General features: G+C 43.1%; 1 pseudogene; it reads right to left on the bottom strand.

The window, feature by feature from the left end:
* Positions 1 to 1,651: 1,651 nt before the first annotated feature.
* Positions 1,652 to 2,239, bottom strand: LOC132494275 (membrane protein BRI3-like; annotated as a pseudogene).
* Between the last annotated feature and the right edge of the window lie 15,161 nt (positions 2,240 to 17,400).

Below are 17,400 nucleotides of genomic sequence, written 5' to 3'. Positions count from 1 at the left end.
CTACTTGGACCAGCTCTCCTCCCCAGTTTCTAGCCAGCTCACGCTTCTGCCTGGTATTTCCATGGTCTATGGGGAGAGGTCCATGTTCTACCTCCTAGTTCCTCAGAAATCCTCATTCTTTCTTCTGGCCAGCCCTTTCCCATCTCAGTCCTGTCTTCCCTCTCTCCACTCTCTCCAACTCAGATGGTTGAGACTTAACTTTATGCATTAAAGAGCTAGGAGGGGGAAGAGGACACCTTTAGTCCTGGCCTCATCTTTTCCCAGTTTCCTCCCCCTTCCTCACAGCCAAGGCCATTGTTGGCTATTTTAAAAACTGTAGCAAGCATGCAACCATTTATTCCGTTGTGTGTGTACTTTTAAAAATCAGTTTTAGGGGCTTCCATGGTGGCGCAGTGGTTGAGAGTCCGCCTGCCGATGCAGGGGATATGGGTTCGTGCCCCGGTCCGGGAAGATCCCACGTGCCGCGGAGCGGCTGGGCCTGTGAGCCATGGCCGCTGAGCCTGTGCGTCCGGAGCCTGTGCTCTGCAGCGGGAGAGGCCACAACAGTGAGAGGCCCGCGTACCACAAAAAAAAAAAAAAAAAAAAAAAAAAAAAAAAAATCAGTTTTAAAGTCAATTATTTAAATTTTGGGTTTTGGATGAGAAAAATGTAATCACCGTATGTGTATGTGGCAGCGACAGTGCTCACTTCGTATACCCCATATGCTCCCCCAATTTCCCATCCTCCCTTGCATGTAGGTAAGGGCTATGCGCAAGCTCTGACAGGTCAACTAGAAATGGAAATGTCTTCTCTACCTCTCCTTTCCGCTGCATTGACCTTGAGACCTGCAAGCTGAGATGGATCCCTGAGCCACACGTGATGGACAGATGTCCCCACTGACCCACACTGGATTTTACATGCATAAGATATCCACCTCTGGTGTGTTAAGGCACTGAGATTTTAGGCTTTTGTTTGTCATCACAGCATAACTTGACATCTCTGACTCATGCAAGTGCGGAGATTTATTCCTGCCACCACCTAAGAATTGTCTTTATTTTTCGGCCGAGCAGCATGTGGGATCTTAGTTCCCCAACCAGGGATCGAATCCGTGTCCCCTGCATTGGAAGTGTGGAGTCTTAACCACTGGACCACCAGGGAAGTCCCAAGAATTTCTTTTTAAACAACTTAAAATGTATACAAATCATATGTGTTGATCATGGAAAATTAGAAAATACAAATAAACAGAATAAAAGAAAATAAAAATCATCTATAATCCTACTAGCCAGAGATAAATACTGGTAACATTTTGGTGTCCGTAGTTCCTGTTTTTTCTAAGTCTATATAAATATATATTTATTTATTATTCTGGAATCTACCTTTTTTTTTTGACAATGGTATGGATCTCATTTATTTAAAACACTATTTCTCACCTTTCTCAAATTGAAGACTGTGAAAAATAAAAGCAGTGCTTTACTGAGCTGTCGTTGACCTGGGAGCAGTGCCGTGCGCGTCCACACTCCCGACCACTGTGCCCTCAGCTCCTCCTGGCAGCGGCCAGTCCCACCTCATTTTACAAAACAGTCCTAAAGCTGAATCCCATAAAGCTATTGTACACAACATTTACATTAGAAAAAGAGAGCTGGGTGTGGGGAAGCCAGGTGTGCTGTTCCCTTTAAGTAAAGTTTGCTCTACAGTTGGGCCGTCTTCACTTCCTCAGGGCCAAACAGCAGTTGAACCCAAGACAACGGCCAGGAAGATGCCCAGGAAGGTGAAGGAGTCCTCCAGAGCCCCGACACTGCAGACAGGGCAGCCTCCAACGACAACGATGGAACTGGCACGGTGCCGGCTGACATTTCGACTGTGGATGTTGCAGACCCTGGGGTGGTGGTGGGGTAACCCTGTGACGAGGCAGGGGGAGGGCGGCCGCGGGGAGGGCGCCGTAGCGGTGCGGGTCGCACGCTGAGTCGCCCTGTCCGGCCTCCAGGTGGTTGGCGGGCGGCCGCTCCTGCAGCAGGGGCTGTGGTCCAGGGCGGGCGGCTCCCGCTCGCGCTCGGGCTCGGCTCCGGCTCGGACTCGCGGGGACGCCCAGACGCCCAGCGGCGGGGCTGGGCCCCCTGGAGGCGGGCGCCGCGGGCTTCCCCCGCCGCGCCTCCCCACGCCTGGAATCTACTTTTTCACTTGACAAAATATCCTGCAGATTTCCCCAAAGCAATACATGTGATTTTAGAACACACTCTTTAATCATTGGGTAGCTTTGCATTATGGCTGTATCATAATTTACATACTGCTGGAGTCTTATCTTCCTCTGCCTAAACTGCTTTCAGTAACATTGCTGCTCCTTTTCCACGTATTTTATCCCTTACTTCCCTTCCCACTCACAGAATGACTCTTAATCATCTACATTTATAGAATGCAAATGAGACCTTCCAAAAATAACTAAAGTGGCCGTGAAATTCACAAGGTGATATTTTCGGATGGGGAAGGAAGAAGCAAAGTTATTTATCCTTTTGATTATTATTATTGTCATTATTATTCTTATTTGCTTGGGAAATCGTAGTTTCTATTCTCTGAGTAGTAACAAATGACTTGGAGGGGACAAAGGAGATGTCAGGACGGGTAGCAAGAGGAAGCCATTTAAGTTAGGGTTAGGTGTGGCTGCAAGAAAAAAAGCCACAACAAACTCAAAACTAACAGTAGCTTAAATGAGCAGAAGTTTATGTCACTCTTATATAAAAGTCTGGGGACTTCCCTGGCAGTGGGAAGACTTCACATTTCCACTGCAGGAGGCATGGGTTCGATCCCTGGTCAGGGAACTAAGATCCCGCATGCCGCGTGGTGTAGCCAAAAGGAAAAAAATTAAAATAAAAAAGGAAAAGTCGGGAGGTAGGCACTCCGATATAGTACTCCGTGGAGTATCAAAACCCAGATTTCTTCTACTTGCTCTCCTAAACATTTCCTTCCACTCCCGAATTCACCTCACAAGGTTCACATGGTTGCTTTAACTCTAGCCATTACATCGACATTCCATCCAGAGGGGAGGATATGAAAAAAAGGAGGAGAAAATGTCATTCTTTTCAAATGCACTGTTTTTGGAAGTTGAACATATCATGTCTGCTTAGTCACTGGGCCACCTATGGATGTGTGAGAAGCTGGGAAATGTAGTCTTCATCCTCAGTGTTCACGTGCCCAGATAAAAATCAAGAATGCTATTGGTGGGAATTCCCTGGCGGTCCAGTGGTTAGGATTCTGTGCTCTCACTGCCGAGGGCCCGGGTTCAATCCCTGGTCGGGGAGCTAAGATCCCACAAGCCGCACAGCATGTCCAAAAAAAAAAAAAAAAAAAAAGGATGTTATTGCTATAGAAGAAGGAGAGAATGGGTATTGGATATTGGGGCACAATCAGATATCTCTGCCATGAGAACCACCAGATAATTAATAAATGTCAAATTTTTTCTAAAGTAAATTAATTATACGTAGTTTAATTGAAAGTAACTATAAAACTAGTCCTTCGTGGAGGAGGATCAAACTCAAGGAAAATATCAATTACCTTAACAGTCAAATGTAATCAAACTCTCGCCATGAACAGATGGGCTAAGTAAATACACATTCAGTACTTTAATCCCTGCTGGATTTCTGAAATCAGCCAGCTCCCTCTGAACGAACATGTGTTAAAGGAAAGAACAACGGATATCCCTTGCGCATCTTCATTAGCACCTGGTTTCACCAGAATGGGGCTCTATAATCCATCAGGAGCTGAGAGCTGCAGATTCCATGGCACACCCAGATCCGATTCCCAAATCCCTTGGGTAAAGGAAGTGAGAAGGGTAGGCTATATGGAGAGAGGAAGAAAGCTAGTCGCCTTGACAACCCAGTGTCTTTGCTCCTGCTGCTTCAACTGTCTAGAATCTCTTGTCCCTTCTCTACATGAAGAAATGCTTCTCTTCTTTCTCATCGTTTAAGGCACCATTCAAATATTTATTTGCTTCCCATGACGCTTGTTCCCTGACTCTTGAATTTTGGGATCCATTCAATCATCCATTCGGCAAATACTGAGAAGTCTATCACATGCCAGGAGCGGTACTTGGCATGGGGTGGGGGGACTCACTAGTCAGTTAGATGAGTCTGTGCCTTCAAGCCACATATAACACCAGTTAGGATGGCTAGCCTAGCGCTCCCCCAGTGTGCTAGGCTAACTGTCTAAACAAAGGATGGAGAGCTTCTACAGAGCAGAAACCTGGTGTTTTAATTGAAAAATACTTACAAAGCACTATGTACCAGCCACTGTTCTGTTCCGTGTGCATTAAATATATTGATTCTTTCAAGTCATATAGAAATCCCATGAGTTATAGTCTCATTATTAACTTATTTCGCAGATAAGGAAACTGAAGCATAGAGAGGTTAAGTGTGCCCAAGGTCACACAGCTAGTAAGCAGTGAAGCTAAGATAAACGCACATTCAGTACTTTACTGTGAGTCTGGCTCTAGTGTACATGCTTCACTAATATGCCATGTTTTATAATGGTTCATGCTACCTGAATTCCTAGTATTTACTAGGATGCCTGGAACATAGTAGGTATTCAATAAACATATGTTGAATAGACATGAGCCAGCTGCTTGACATTGGGCAAGTTATCCTCTCTGAGACATAACTTCTACAAAGAAGAAATTGGACTGGGAGATCTCTAAGGTTCCTTGAAACTCTATATTTGTTCCCTGTTCACATACTAGATAACTTAGGTCTGGCAGAGCTCTTGAGGGATCATCAGACAGAGTCCTAGAGTTAGTCTGATTTCATCTATAGCAGGCAGGTGGGAAATTCCTTTAGTTGACTGCGGTTTTTCAGGATGTCCCACCTTTTTGAGTCTGAGGAGTAGACGATTTATAGTTCTGTGAATGACGTACTGTAGCAGGATAAATAGGATATCTGAAAAGTTCCTTCATTGGGTGCAAAGGTAAAACGCTTTCCTCTTGCATGGACAGTAGTTTTGTAACAGAGAGTATTTTGGTCACACTTCACTTCAATTTCAAGCGGCCTTGGATTATATTCTGAACTGCTATGGATTCGTAATAGAGGGAACACTGTAATGCTTCTCAGACCTCTAATCTTTGTAAATGTGGCTACAAACAATGCATTATCCCCAATAATAGACTGCTCTAAATTACTTTTTAGATTACACATTGTGCCCCAAAGACCTAAGGGTACACTGCCAGACCTTTGACTAAAGACCAGCAAAATCCCTGTCCTCTGACCAAATGCCAGCTTCGGTCACTGTACTTTGGCTGGTCTTCTCCCCCCTGCAGCGTCAGCTGGCCTTCACATTACCCTTCCCCACTCAGCTCCTGCTGCCTGGGAATCACTGAATTGGCAGGACTGCTAACTCTGGTGAGTAATGGTCAGACAGGGGCAGTGCACTGGGCTAAGACTGACTGTATGGGAGAACATGGGTGGTCATGAGCTTCCCTAAACCTCCATCAACAGTCATATTGTTTTCTCTGTGGAGCAGGACCGTGTGCCCTTGCACCTGAGGATCTAATGTACCCCAACTGGTTTCGACTATTGGCTTGACTCTGAAAGCCTCTGATGTAACACTTTACCATTTTGCTGGGGCAGGAATTGAACGCACGCCCTATGAGATTGGTATAAAGTTCAGAGTGAGTCTCTTTGCCAGTTAGTGAGTGTTAGTCAAACACCTAACAGCTGGGCATGGCTCCTTTTAGGCATCTAAGATTTGATCTCCATTAATTTTCCTGACAACCCAGTGAGATTCTTCTTACTATTATCCCAATTTTATGCATGAGAGAATTATATGTTCTAGTGCTAATCATACATTTAAAAATTCTTGGTGGTCTAAGAGTGTCTCCTTCCCCCAGAGGGAGGAGAGGTAAGGGCAAACTGTGGGTTAAGGGGCAAGTTCCTAGCACACACCATTGTATAGAGGCTCTGCTCTTCATGGATGGATGAATTTCTTCCCTTCATCCCCAGTCTCTATTTTTATTCCTTTCCTCCACAAATTCTTGTAAATAATGTAGTGTTTTGTATGTGTGTGTTTTTAATTGACTTATGTGTCTAATTGCGCTTACATCTCATTTTCCACCTTAATTTTTGAATTCAAGGGAATTCCCTAATGGTCCAAGTGGTTAGGACTCTGCGTTTCCACTGTAGGGGGCACGGGTTCAATTCCTGGTCAGGGAACTAAGATCCCGCATGCCACGCCACAGCCAAATGAAAAAACATTTTTTTAAAATTCAAAACTATGTTTTTAATATCCACCCATGTCACTAACTGTATATCTAGTTCAGTGCTTCAATCTGCAGCATGTTATTCCATAGGATACATTCTTAGCATTTTATGTATCCAGCCCCCTAGTTATGGACACTAGGGGAATTTTATATATATAAATCATATATATATCTCATACCTATATATGTAGAAGTGATGTGTCACAGCACATATGTAAACCGCACTTTACTAAGTACTGCCAGATGGCTTTCCAAGTGACTGTACCTGTTTATACTCCTACCACCAATGCATACCGTGATATTATCCATCAAAGTTTTATTTGAATTGGTTTCTGATTTTCTTAAGTTTTTGTATGGCTGGACAATTACCTGGAAGTCTTAGCAAAAGAAAGGTGAGGGGAGTTGGGTGAGTTAGGGCCCCCCTGGCCCCCTCCCCCCACTGATTTACCTCTCCCATCCTCCTGTCCTCCCCGTTGTCCCAGAACCTGCTGGAAGAAATTTTCTCTCTGAACCTTCTCCCTGAACAGCTTTTTCCCTTTTTCTCAGAGTTTTCACCACACATCAACAGAGTGTCCTCCTCGTTCTCTGCTCTTAGAATCCAAATTCTTCCTACTTTTGTGAGGTCCAGTTTAAGACCTAGTTCCTCCATGAAGCCCTGTCTAATGATTCTAGCCTACATGTGTCTCTTCTCATTTTGACTGTATCTCTCTCATTTGGGGGGTTTGTTTATATTCAGTGTAACTCTCTTTTATGTTCTATGTTGTTTCCAAAAGAGAGACCGGGCAAGTTAAATGTGTCCTATCTGGTCAGCCCCATCATTAGTTTCTTCACTTCATTTGACTTATACTCTCCCAGCACCTGTGGGAAAATCAGATATTCCCAGCCCATCTCATCCACCCCCTCAAGTCAATCCTCCATAGGATTATAGAAAGATTTCACTAGTAGAAAAACATAGAACAATCCTTATATCTGCAAAGTATACATCTCGGGGGCCTTGCAAAATTCCTCTCTCTGGTTACCCATATCCGTATTGACTCAGAGTTTGTGCAGTTAAAAAGTGTAAGGTAAATCCCAGGTGTGTCTGTGGAACTTGCTGCTGAGCTTCGGCCTGGTCCCCATGGTGCTGTCCTCACTGATCCTTCAACAATCACCTGCTCATTTCCTATGCAAACACGGTTCCTAGCAGAAAATGATCTCTTTCTATCTCTTTCCCATAATCCACCCACCGAAATTAAATGAATTGGGAAAATACCCTTTCCCACCACTGATTCACTATACTGTTTTCCATTCTTAGTTTTCACAAAAAAACTCCAGTTTTTGTAACAAAAATTTCTAGTCACTAAGCCAAAATTGACTTTCTTCTTTCTTACAATCAGAATTTTGACGTTATTCAGGATGGCATGAATCTCCTGTAAAAGTACATTTCTCAATCTGTTTGGCAGCTGGAGTTTTATGTGACGGTTATTGCCATTAAAATGAAAGCCAGGGCTTCCCTGGAGGTGCAGTGGTTGAGAGTCCGCCTGCCGATGCAGGGGACACGGGTTCGTGTTCCGGTCCAGGAGGATCCCACATGCCACAGAGCGGCTGGGCCCATGAGCCATGGCCACTGAGCCTGAGCGTCCGGAGCCTGTGCTCCACAACGGGAGAGGCCACAACAGTGAGAGGCCCGTGTACCACACAAAAAAAAAAAAAAAAAAAAAGAAAGCCAAAGTTACTGCATAAGAATTTCAGTGATGTTCCTTAAAGAGTAATAACTCAGGGGCACTCACCATTGCCCCTCGTCCTTTCTTCTTACTCTTCTTAGACTGTGGTCATGATGCCTGGGGAAGAGGGTAGAGTAGGTGCCACTGGGTGTCATGAAGATGGAGACAACATACGCTAAGGATGGCTTAAAGGAAAGATAAAAGGAAGCTGGGTCTCTGATGACGTCGTGGAGCTACCATACCCACCCTGGACTCTGTTCCTCTAGGTGCTTTGTAATGTAAGAAAAAAATAAAACTTCTAATTTGTTCAACCACTGTTTTTTTTGGTGTTATCTATTACACGCTGACAAACTCAAATCCTGATTGTCATTTGTCTTTGACAAACCTCTTCTCTGGAAGAATCTTGCCCTAGTTCAAAGGCAGCTTGGTAGGAAAAAAATCTGGTGTTTTTGGAGAGCCCAAAGTTTCTCCAGGTCAGACCCCTAGTGTCCACATATCACGCTGTGCACTCTGCCTCTTTCTTCCATCTCATGAACCTTCTGTAGGTGATATGGGATATCACCCGGTGGTTTAGACGTTTTCGGCAGACTCTTCCTTGCTGGTGGAGAATTCCTGCAAGGATAAAGCACTTTAGTTTCTTGCAGTGGGGGGATGAGCATGTGGCCTGCTTCTGTCCAAGGAGATCCAGAAGGGAAGGCAACTGGGAAGCTTCTCTCACAGAAAGGGACCCGTGAAAACAAATGTCCCTTCCTCTTCACTGGATATGTTGCTTAGAAATGCTGAGTCATCTAGAGATCAGTGACTCCGTGCGGGGAGTGAAGACCTGGATGGGAAACACTCAGGCCCTTGACCTATCTCCAAGTCACACCACCAATCCTGGACACGAACTGCCTTTGAACATCTGGTTAATTGTTTTTTCCACTTTCGGGTATATTCTGTTACTGGCACTTGAAAGAGCTCTAAATGACACAGGGTTGTCAGAATAGGGCTGGCTGCCATCTTCACACTTTCTAGATCTGTTGCTTTGAATTAAGATCCTCTGTTCCCTTGCCATGGGGATCCCTGAACTGCCTGTGTTGCTGGTCATCAGACAAGCCCAGACACGCCGGAATCTGCAAGGAGTGTAGTTCAGGCTTTGTGCTGGGACTCTGCTTTACAAGCGCAATGTAATTCCTATTCTAAGTCTTGATTTTCTTAGTATTGTAAATTTTAATACAATCACCACTGTGTGGTATGTTATTTTTTAAAATAGCAAAACAATTTGGATGCTTGATAAAAGGGAAACAGGATTGTGATAAAATATCAGAATTATATTAAAAAAATCCACAAACAGGAATTAAAATATGTGGAGTCAAACTTTTATTACCTAATTGAAATGTTTGAAAATATTTTGCAGGTGTTTAGGAACAATTAATAGCCTTCAAACAAGATACCCAACATAAATATTTTATTTGCTACAAATAAGTATTGTCTTATTTCCATGGGTACATCCTAATATATCTCCAGATGAGATATTTGCTGCTAGTTAATCCGGTGGTATTAATTTATGCTTTAAGTCAAGCAGGGACTGCAAGGTAGATAGGCTGAATATTTAACATTTCCGTTCGAATCGTCAAGATACATATAAATCTTAAATCATTCTTCGGTCTCTTTTCCCACAGTGGCAGGAGTGCTGTCTAGATGGTCAGTTCTAAACTGAGTCAGTCCAGCTCTGTCTACCTGCACAGAACACTTGAGTGAAACATGAAAATTTCAGTCAGTCATCTGAATAGTTTCAGACTCACAGGCAAAGCATTGGAATGATTAAACTTCTCACTTTCCACAGAAATTTGGGCAAGTTAGTGATACAGTCTTTGTTTTTTTCCTGAAGAAGATACCACATGACCAAGAGGAAAGCTCTGACCCATTATAATTAAGGAAAATAATCCTGTATCTCTGTGTATTACAACCACACATTGTTACCAAGAATGTTCAGCTTCCTGAATGTCGAAGTGGTATTCCGAGAGGAAAGACTGCTAGATAGAGATTTGGGAATTATCTTTTAGACGAGATTAACTAAATTAGTAAGGAAATAGTGGGTTAGCCTAGGATTCTGGGTCAGTCAGAAACCAACCCTGGTCTAAATAAAAATTAGATAAGTTCTTTGTGTAGCTATTACTAGAGGGCTTTGACCTCCGTTCAGACAACCTTTTGATTTTTATTCTACTGGCAAAAACCCCAGGGAGGGAGTGGGTGACTGGTGTCTCTATCCTAAACCCCAGTAGTGACACTGCCAATATTAAGCTAGTTCAAGAGGTACAGGAGAAAGGAGAGCTTTTTAGACTTGAGTGTGGTGTGCCTTCCTTGGCAATACTCAGACCATGGGAGAGCATGTGACTGAAGCACTGTAGCCATAGAACCAGAGCAGAAAGTACTCTGAAGAGTCCAATCATCTTCATTTTCACAAATGAGAAAACACATCCAGGCAGATTCTGGATGTAATCTCAGATCTCGATTCATTTACTTCCATGTTCTTCCAGTACATCATTGGACCAAAAGACTATTAAGAGAGTAATGAAGGAAAAAAAAAAAAAAAAAGGAGATGCTCCAGCTTTGGATATCAATGATGTATATGAATTTACTCCGAAGAACACTGGGCAATAGAAAGGAATTTGCTATGGGTCTCAAACTCTAAGAAAAGACTTCACCAAAAATGCCAAAATAGTGCCTCAAATAACAGTCTCACTTGGGTGTGAAAGACTACTGCAAACATCATGATCACTGTAATAAAGTTGTTCATACCTCTCTACCTTCAGGGTCTGGCCAATAGTGTATGAAAACAAAGGACTGGGCTACAGGGGAGTTGAAGCATAACATTATTAGGACTTTGGTGGTGGCTAGATTGGAAACAGTGGGGCTGGGTGTAGGGGGAGCGGCAGGGGGGAGTCAGCTTGCTTGATGGAAGCAGGTCTGAGAGAGACAGAGAGACAGAGACAGAGACACAGAGACACAGGTGGGAGCAAGCAAGTATTTATGGGCCAAATTTCAAAGCAGGGACGGTTGGTGAAAATGGATGTCATACTCTCTCTAATCCCACCAAGGTAAGGCACTCTCCTCCTATTTATTATAGGTATTATTACTTATTATTTTTTTTTTAGAAATCTTTTTATTATTTTAGTAGGTATGGAAAATTGCCCTTCCCTTTTTTTGTTTTGTTTATTTTATTTTTCAAAATTTACCTAGTTACTTTTAAGATTATTCTTTCCATGACCTTTAGAATTTTCAGAAAAATCATCCAAATCCTGGAAATAAGACAAAGGTGAGCAGCACATCTTTTTAACAACATATCACTTTAGGACTGTAGAGAAATGAACTTAGTTCATTGTTTACTGTTGATTAAGGCCCCAGACTTAGTGAAATTACTTGCTAAATTCTAGATTTTTGTCTGTGAAATAGATCATCTCTAAGATTTACAGCCTGTTGCGAATTAATCAGTTTAAAAAAAAAAAATCAGACTTGGCAACCTTGGGACTTTCCTGGTAGCACAGTGGATAAGACTCCACGCTCCCAATGCAGGGGTCCCGAACCAGCGTTCGATCCCTGGTCAGGGAACTAGATCCCACATGCTTGCCACAACTAAGGAGCCTGCCTGCCGCAACTAAGACCTGGTGCAACCAAATAAATAAACATATTTTTAAAAATCTCATTAAAAAACCCCCCAAAACTTGGCGACTTTATCCTAACATTTCTTTGTTAAGTTGATTATATATACTGAATCTTTCAAATACTCTCTGAATCAATCATAACATCTTACTGGTTACCTCATTAATGATCTTTGACATGTGTTCATTTTGTATTTGCTGGATGATTATGCTGTTACCTTTTTGAAAATTATCCTTTAACAGAATGTTTTTTTCCTAGTATCCCTCCAAAAATATCTTGTTGAGCTTTTGAATGGAATTCATTTCATTTATAGATTCTTTTGGGGAGAATTGACATCCTTACAGTACTGAGATTTACTATCTAAGAACTAGCCTTTTTTTTACTTTGCTTAGCTTTCTTCATTTAGGTACTACACATTTTTTCTTCAGTTTATTCTTGGGTAATTTATGTTTTTGTTGTTAATGGGAGTTGTTTCCATTTTTATTTTCTAACTGGTTAATTTTTGGAATAAAAGAAAGTGTATGTGCAGGGTGTGTTCTATAATTATGCCTTACTTTACTGAAAGTGAGCTATAGTTTGCAATAAAAAGTTTTTTGTTTTTTTTTTTTTTTTTGCGGTACGCGGGCCTCTCACTGTTGTGGCCTCTCCCGTTGAGGAGCACAGGCTCCGGACGCGCAGGCTCAGCGGCCATGGCTCACGGGCCCAACCTCTCCGCAGCATGTGGGATCCACCCGGACTGGGGCACAAACCCGTGTCCCCTGCATCGGCAGGCGGACTCCCAACCACTGCGCCACCAGGGAAGCCCCAATAAAAAGGTTTTTTAAGCCACCTGATCATGTAAATAGTCTAAATATGACAATTAAAAGACAAAAAGTTTCTCATCACACGCCAAAAAAAAAAATGCAACTATGTATGGTGATGGGTGTTAACTAGACTTATTGTGGTCAGCATTTCACAATATACGTAAATATCAGATCATTATTTTGTACATCTGAAACTAATGTTTTATGTCAATTATATCTCAATAAAATAAAATAATATCCATAATAAAAATAAAGTGTGTGTGTATTTATTGGATAACCTCCCACCTTACTGAATTCTTATATTATTTCTAATAGTTGTTTTTAGTTTTTTTAGATATACTATAATATTATAATCAAATCATGATAATTTTGCTGCTCCCTTGCCAATATTTGTAATTCTTATTTTCATAAAGCACATTTAGAACACTGTTGAATAATAAATGGAATAGTGGGCACCCTTGTTTTGCATAACATTATCATACTTAGTTTGAGGTGCAGTTTTGGAAGGCACTAGAGAAAGAGCGTGTTTTTAGTAAATTGACACAAAGGAAAGGTCTCCTTAAATAGCTCAATCTCTATTTTCACTTAGTTCTCTCCTCCTATTAATCATATCTCAAACATTGCCTCCTTTGTGTGTTGAAGACAGGTCGGGAGCTCTGCTGATGCTCACATGCTAACATACCAGCTTTATCATTGTTATATTAATCAACTCCATATAAGCAACTGTAACGCTCTCTAAATTTACCTGGCATCTCAAAAAAAAAAAAAAATTGCTGCTTTTGGAGGTAAAAGAAGGGTTTTGTTTTAAGGTTGAACGTGCACTTAGAGAAAGTGGTAGGAACAGGATGCACCATTCCTGCTGCTCTTTCTACCAGGGTACCCCATCCAGGTGAAGGGAAGGGGCCAAACAAACAGTTTTCCCATGTCTGCCAAATGGTCCTTGTCACCACTGTGGCCTTGCCAAGGGCAGGGCCCCTGCTATAGACTCTGCGGAGCTGAAAGCTGAATACAGAATACTTTCCTGTGCTTTTGGCCTGTGGAGCAGGCTTGTCTGGCCCAGATCACACTTGAATAGATGAAAAGAATCTGTTTTTGCCTTGGCCCTCGGCCTGCAGTGGAGGCCACAAAGGCTAGTACAGACACACAGGAGTGGAAGGGCGGCTAAGAAAAGAGAGAGAACACTTAGGAGATTTTGAGACGAAATAAACAAACCCTCAAGAACATTTCCAGCTGATGTAGATTACGAGTTATTCAAATGGCCCCTTCCCTCTTATTTGGAGAAGAGATGAAAATTGCAAAGAAACTAGTTATAGCCTCCTGTGGTTTCACTGGAATCCAGTCTCCCAACCTCTTTAAGGAAACCTAGGTAAAAATAAAGTTACAGGCCTAAAGGTGGGACCCTGGGCGATGAGAAACATCATGAACAAGATGGATTTCTCCCCCCTCCCCGCCCCAGCTTGATTCAGGAGTGCAAGAGTTTAACCAAAGTAAGAGAAATGCCGGTTTCGTGCATGATAATGATGTTGGGAAAACTAGCAGTGGTTTTTATCAATGTGCTTTGTTTGGTGGGTAATTATGAGAAGCAGTCCCTCTGTTTAAAAGCTGTCTTTGGAGTAGCTGAGAGCTTTCTACTCTGGTTAGAACCAATGAAATGGGATTTTTCACATCTGAGCAGTGACTGTGCCTAATGTTGTTGCCTGCAGGGCTTTGAACACAGTCCCAGGGATGCACAGGGGGATCTGTCTGCAGCCCAAACCCAGGATGCAGCAAAGGAGTAGGGTCTGTGGGACATGAGGAAGCTCCATCCTTCTACTTACCAGGTGGGTTACTCTTGGTTATTTCCACATGATGGGAAACACATGTTTTGGGAGAAAATAAGCAGACGATCAGGATTATCAGAGACTATCAGGTGAAACCTCTTCTACATTTTTTCCACCAATTTAGTTCCGCCCTTGTTGCCCGCATGCTTGTTCCTGGTCTTTGCTGCTGCGTGGGGTAGTATTTTGGTATGTCAGGCGTGGGGACTGGAGTCCCCATGTCAACACCCCCCGGGATGCACGGTAAAATGCAGACTCCCAGGCCCCACCCCGGAACAGTTGAATCAGAATATCTGGGAGGGAGGAGGAATGTGCATTTTTTGTTATCTCAAGTTTGAGAAGAACCGGGGCTCTGATGATACGAGGATACGCCTTTAAACCATAGTGTTGCCGGCTATTACGTGGTCTTAGGCAAATTATTTAACCTTTGTCTCAGTTCTCTGGGCTGCAAAGCAGGGAGCATTATACCTACTTAATATTGTTGTTGCAAATATTAATTACTACATTTTTAATGAGTGTACACAGGAGAGCATGGAGCGGACTAAGTGTTGATTCTACATCAGCGATTGTATTTGCTATCATCTCAATGAACCTTGAAGGTCAGAGCCTCCTGAGGGGCTGCAGGTCAACTGGTTTACACCTTACGTGTCTGTCCCCTTCACCCTTTGGTACCCAGTCGTCCTCCCCACCCCCCGCCCCCACCGCCTTCATGAGCCAAGAAGAGCCAGCTGATAGAAGCCTTGGTCCTGATCTCGGGTGGCCTCGGACTGCAGCGGCTTGAAGCAGGGTTTTGGTTCCTGGCCAGAGACTGAGGTCGGGCCGCGGCAGTGAGAGTGCTGAATCCTAGCCACTAGACCAGTGGCCAGTGACAAGGCCCTGGCCCTTCGGCTTTGCAGAAAAGAATTCCCACAAAGATGGAAAGTAGTGAAACAAGTAAAGTGTTTATTAGGAGAAAACAAGAGTACAGCACTTGTGGATAGACACACTGGCTGGCTCAGAGAGAGAGTCACGCCCTCATGGTAGTTGAAATCACTTATATGGGGCATTTCTTCTGGGTTTCCTTTGGCCAATCATCTTGCTTTGCCTGGTTCAGAGTCCATATCTGGTATATCTCAGGGTCCTCCCCTGTGTGCGTGCACATCTCTCAGCCAAGATGGATTCCACTGAAGAGACCTATGGGTAGTTGACATCACTCCCCTTTTGACCTCCAAGGAGCTTTCTAGTTGGGAAGGTCTCCTTGACTTGGAGAATGAGAAATATGTGGTCTCTTATCTTCTATCTGGGCAGGGCCCAGTCCCCTCTCTCTATTGTCCTGCTATTCTCTTGGAGTATTGGTCCACAGGGAACGAATCTCCAACTGCTTACCATGGGGGCGGGGGGCGGGGGGCGCTCATCTACCTCCTGCCTCAGTCCCAAGATCAGAACAGACTCTCTTTTAGCTGTCGACCCCACGGCTCCCTGTCTTGGTCCTCTTGTCTCTCTGCCCCTTGCTCTGGTCTCTGGCTTCCTCTTCAGGATCCCTTGGCTGGCTTGAGATCCTTGCCTCTCTGTATCTGCATGCTGTCTCTGTTTGGCATTTCTCACAATTCTCTGTGGAAGACTCCTTCATCCATTCTCTTTCCTGTGGATCTACCAGTGGTGTGACTACGTCCTCAATCCCTCGTCAGAGGAAGGGAGTCCAGACAAACCACACTTTAAGCCCCAACTCTCTGTGAATTGACACACACAGAACAGTAGAAAACAACTGGAGTATTTGCTTAAAAATACTGACCTTCTAGAGCTAGAGCCTTTGGTCCTTACTCCATTTTATGAAAGCCTTTGTATTTCCTTTTAAACTCCATTCCACTCTTCTGCTTTTCAAAGCCGAAAAGTGGGTCTGTGCTGAGCCTTTTCAGGAAGGAAGGTGTGCTTGGTAGGGTGTGTGAGAACAATTAAAACAGCATTGTAAGCAAGACAGCTTCCAACCTGAGGAGGTGGTTATTAACTGCTCAAAGCTTGAAATGCCAACTCTGTGTGGGTGGGTGGTGATGTTCTCTTTCTCTTTTTCTTCTTATAATTGTGAAGCTTCAGCAATTGGGTACTCTTCCCAAGACAGCAGTATAGAAAAGAAACATCTCCAGCAAAGTTGTCCTTCCTCAATGGTTGAGGGAAAATCCAAACGATATAAAAGGAGCCTGAAGTAATAATGTCTTCATTGAATCTCAAAACCCCAACTGTAAATGAATTCATTCTTATGCCTTTGTGATGGAAGGAGTCGGAAAATATTACTGTCCTTGGTGTCCAGGTGTGAGATGGAAGGAATGGAAGCATTCAGTCATTTCCCCAAGGTTGCCCTGCGAGTCTCTGGTAGAAAGAGAACTTTAGTAACAGCAGCAATTAGCACTTAAGTACCTGGCAGACCTTGACACTGCTGAACCTCAGTCTCTGGAGATGGACACCACTTCTCATGAGAAATAACTCTTTCTCTTTCTCACACACACACACACACACTCACTCACACACAAACACACACAGTTGCACAGAAACAAAACTTCACTTCTCCTTAGGCTCTGCCTTTTACAGAGTAACCAGTATATTCTGATCACACACCTCAGAGACACGCTGATTGCGACATGTGAATAAGAAGAACTATACCATCTCCGTGGGGATCCGAATGCACCAGACCGGAATTCTGGAGACCACCGATCATAGTTATGCTGCTCGGAAGTGAAATAAAAAGCGAGGTCTCAGGTGAATTCACTGACTATGCAGTAATGAAGACAGACTATAAGGTAAATAGATTTACATTTGCAGAAAACCAAAAAATGTACAATATAAGAAATATGAGAATAAAATTAATGAGTATCTGGATCAGGTATTAAGGGAATAAGCCAAGACTGAGTGCATTTCCTATACTAAACTAAATTTAGGTAGTAATTAGTACCAGACAGCATTAACTGTGTTACCGACTGCTCAAGGATTTTAGTCAATTAAAAAGTACAACCTGAGTGGACTTTGGAACTTTTCTGGTTTGATCAGCCAAAACTTGGGGCTAAGGCCTGAGCCTGGAACCCAGCTTTGAGGCCCTTCTCACGAATTCCCAAAGAGAGGTTTAAGTTGGAAAGCGTTTAAGGAGCACCTCTCCTGGCCCTCTCACTTTTTTTTTTAATTGTATCTAAACTCTTTTTTAAAATTTATTTGTTTTATTTATTTATTTTTTTGGCTGCATTGGGTCTTCA

The sequence above is a fragment of the Mesoplodon densirostris genome, chromosome 7 (assembly GCF_025265405.1).
Source record: "Mesoplodon densirostris isolate mMesDen1 chromosome 7, mMesDen1 primary haplotype, whole genome shotgun sequence".
NCBI classification, from domain to species: Eukaryota; Metazoa; Chordata; class Mammalia; order Artiodactyla; family Ziphiidae; genus Mesoplodon; species Mesoplodon densirostris.
This window is presented reverse-complemented; position numbering and strand designations above follow the sequence as displayed.